Source organism: Dipodomys merriami, unplaced genomic scaffold, assembly GCF_024711535.1.
Source record: "Dipodomys merriami isolate MVZ:Mamm:240054 unplaced genomic scaffold, mDipMer1.0.p SCAF_2478, whole genome shotgun sequence".
Taxonomy (NCBI): Eukaryota; Metazoa; Chordata; class Mammalia; order Rodentia; family Heteromyidae; genus Dipodomys; species Dipodomys merriami.
The window spans coordinates 44697-48770 of record NW_027203913.1 but is presented as its reverse complement, the minus strand read 5'-3'; positions in this window follow the sequence as shown (position 1 = coordinate 48770).

Genomic DNA, 4074 nt, shown 5'->3' with positions numbered 1-4074 from the left:
CCTTCCACTAAGTTTACTACTGCATCTATTCTAAGGTGCCTTGCTAACAAGTTGCTCTTTTCACAGGCCCTAGTAATGGAGGCCCAACCATCTGATATGCTTTGTTAGCAAAGATGTCTAAATGTTGTCGAAATTTTAGGTTTTAAGTTTTGCCTTTTTTGTTTTGTGTTGTGTATTCTACTACTGACTAAATGGTTCTAAAATACTGGGCATATCTATGCTAAAATTCTCATCACATCTAATGAGTTTTGTCATTTCAGAATATTTGTTGGTCAATTCTTGATAAGAACCAGGTAAGCTCTACTTATTCTACTTGATCTCCTTGTTGCTCTAACTGGAACTTAGCAGTCCATCTAACATGATTGCTGGATTGTATAACAATACATTTGACTGGGCACTGGTGCTCACACTGGTAATCTTGGCTACTCAGGAGGCTGAGATCTGAGGATTGTGGTTTGCAGTCAGCCCAAGCAGGAAAGTCTGTGAGACTCTTTTTTTTGTGTGTGTGAAAATACTGTAGAGAGGGGTTACAATTACATGGGCAAGATAATGAGTACATTTCTTATCAAGCATTGTAGCCTCCTTTGTTTCCCCTTCTCATCCCTTCCTATCCTCCCCAGACCCTCTCACCCAACCCTCCCCCACGACCAAAAGTTCGTTTTCAACATAACGACTTGTCCATTGTGAGACTCTTATTTTTTCTTTTCTTTTCTTTTTTTTTTTGCCAGTTGTGGGGCCTGAACTCTGGGCTTGGGCACTGTCCCTCAGCTCTTCAGCTCAAGGCTAGTGCTCTACCACTTGAGCCACAGTGCCACTTCCAGCTTTTCCTGCTATGTGGTGCTGAGGAATCGAACCCAGGGCCTCATGCATGCAAGGCAAGCACTTTACCACTGAGCCACCTTCTCAGCCCCATTGTGAGACTCTTATTGCTAATAAATCACCACAAAAGCTGGAAGTGGATCTGTGTCTTAGATGTTAGAGTGCAAGCATTAAGCATAAAAGCTCAGGGACAGCTCAGGCCCTGAGTTCAAACTCCAAAACTAGTTGTCCCCCCCCCCAAGAAAAAAAAGAGTATTTAGTCTGGTAGACTGGTTTCCAAAGTGGAATGTTAAGTAGAGCCCAGAAGTTAATATTTCTGTTCTTCCAGATTCTCACTAGCAATTACTGTTGTCCATGTTCTGGATTTTGGCCATTCTGATAAGTGTGCTGTGCTGTGCTGTATGTGTGTGTGTATACGCTCGTGCCAATCTTGGGGTTTGAACTGAGGCATAGGGCTAGCCCGGAGTTTTGGTTAATTGGAAATGAGTCTCACAGGCTTTTAGGCCTAGGCTGGCTTTGAACCATGATCCTTTAATGTTTTCTTTCTGGGTACCTAAGACTATAGGTATGAGCCATCTGCACCTGGCTCTTTTTAATCTGCGATTCTTTTATCCACAATTTTTTTGGGGGGAGCCCGGTCGTGGGGTTTGTACTCTGAGCCTGTGCGCTGCCCCTCAGCTCTTTAGCTCAAGGCTACTGCTCTACCACTTGAGCCACAGCGCCACTTCTGGCTTTTTGCTTATGTGGTGCTGAAGAATCGAACCCAGGGCCTCAGGCATGCAAGGCAAGCGCTTTACCACTGAGCCACTTTCCTAGCCCCTGCAATTCTTTTATGAAATATGATGTGGAACATTTTATCATATGCTTGTTTGCCTTATCCTCTTTGATGTGTTTTAAAGCCTTTAGCCAACTTTTAGAATTGGTTTGCTTTCTTTTTATTGTTGAAGTTTAAGAGTTCTTTTTTTTTTTTTTTTTAGTTTAAGAGTTCTTTACCTATTTTGGGTGCTTTGAGAGACTTACTGTTCTGTAATTGCACTCAATTTTAAAATTATCATGCATTATTGGAACGAGTGATAAATATATTTGTATTGTTGAAAAAGAACAGAGGTGAAGCCACTTAGCATAGAACATGGAATGTATATGTTTAATAATATTATTTGGATTTTTTTTAGTGGGGGGTCCGGTCATGGGGCCTGAACTCTGGGCTTGGGCACTGTCCCTCAGCTCTTCAGCTCAAGGCTAGCACTCTACCACTTGAGCCACAGCGCCACTTTCGGCATTTTTTCTTTTTGCTTATGTGGTGCTGAGGAATCAAACCTAGGGCCTCAGGCATGCAAGGCAAGCGCTCTACCACTGCGCCACCTTCCCAGCCCCTCACACAGGTTTCTTAAGTAGTATGCTAACTAAAGGAGATAACAGAGAACTACCTTATAACTAAAAGAATAATATAGGTATTTTGGAATGATCTGGTTTTTAACAAAAAAATTTTTGGGGTGGGGGTCGGTTGTGGCACTTGAGTTCAGGGCATGTTCATTGTCCTTGGGCTTTTGTGCTCAAGATTAGCACTCTACCACTTTGAGCCACAGCTCCACTTCTGGTTTTCTGGTGGTTAGTTTCCTACTGAGGCTGTCTTTGAACCATGATCCTGAGATCTCACCCTTGAGTAGCTAGGATTACAGGTGTGACCCACTAGCACTCAGCTTGATCTGATTTTTTAATTATTATTACAATTTTTAGTAAATCTAAAAGGTCATGTGAATGGGTTTTGCATTATTTTTCCATCTGGTCTCACTCCTCTTTGTCCCCTCATGCACACAGTTTCTACTTCTTTTACAGCCTCCTGCTGTTTTTTGTGTTTATATCTGTATCTTCCATGTCTTTCTTCCAGTTTCTTTGAGTCTATAAGTGTCTTCCCTGATAAAATTGAAAGTTCTCTATAAATTCTTTGTAGGAGTTCAGGCTTGATATAAACATTTCTCTTTAGTATTTCTATTAGGTCTCTCCATGTTGGGTATATACTCTGTATTCTGTAGATACTAAATGATTGAATAAACAGATTTCAAGCTTTCACATTATACCCACCCTTCTTCCTTCCTTCATTCCTTGTCTTTTTTTTGCAAGTCCTGGGGCTTGAACTCAGGGCCTGGGCACTGTCCCTGAGCTTCTTTTGTTCAAGGATGGCACTCTACCACTTGAGCCAGAGCACCATTTTTGGCTTTTTCCGTTTTTGTGGGACTGAGGTAGCAAACCCAGGGCTTCATGTATGCTAGGCAAGTACTCTGCCACTAAGTCACATTCCCAGCCCTGAACTAATTTTTCATTTAAAAATGTACATTTACCATTTGTTCTTGCTACACATTTTTATAATGCTATTAAAACTTACATAAGAAATTACAAAATATTATTTAGAGCTTGTAAAAAGCTCTACTGTTACTAGCTTTATGTATTTTTCCATTATTTTTGTAAATGTTGGAGCAGGTTAATTCTTTTTTCTTTCCTTAAGCCTCTTTCTTTTGAAGCAATTATCCTTTTTCTAGCCAAAGTATTAGGAAACAGACAATCTTCCTTTTAAATCTAAATGACTAAACTCAAACCAATTAAGATTTCAGAGACACAAGAATCAAGGAGGTTTTAATCTCAACTTATATTTGCATTTATGACCATTGCCTCTCCAGAGGGAGAGCTGGGGAAAGTCGACCCCTACACCTTGCTTTCAGGTTGAAGACAATCGACACGGAATAGTTTAACATAAAAGGCTTTTTTTGTGTTAAACACCTTTTTGGAAAGGAGCATACAATCATTAATCAAAATCCTGCCAATTTGCATTGTTCATTGGGGAATAGGCTTTCAAAAGCCAAGGAACAAAAGAGGATTTGGTTTTCCAATCTCCCCAAAGCAGCGGCAGATTGTGAAGCAGCTAACAAGAGAAATCAGAGTACTGTACACATTATCTAGGTGTGTGTATACGAGAGAGATCGAGATCTGTTACACACTATTTATAACAGGAGCACCAACAGATGCACTGAATCCACCTGCATGCTCCCAACCCCTTTGATCTCCCCACCCCAAACTGGGATACAAAGAGGATGGGAGGAGGGGACTAGAGCGAGAGAAATGCAGCCACCTATGCAGCAGCCCCCCAGAGAAGTCCCTGGAGGTCCTGCGCCCCCCCCCAGCACTGGGGTGGGGTTTGGGGCGCCCCCAGGCTCGCCTGCTGGGGTAAAGGTGCAGGAGCTGGGTTCTGGCTTCGGTGAT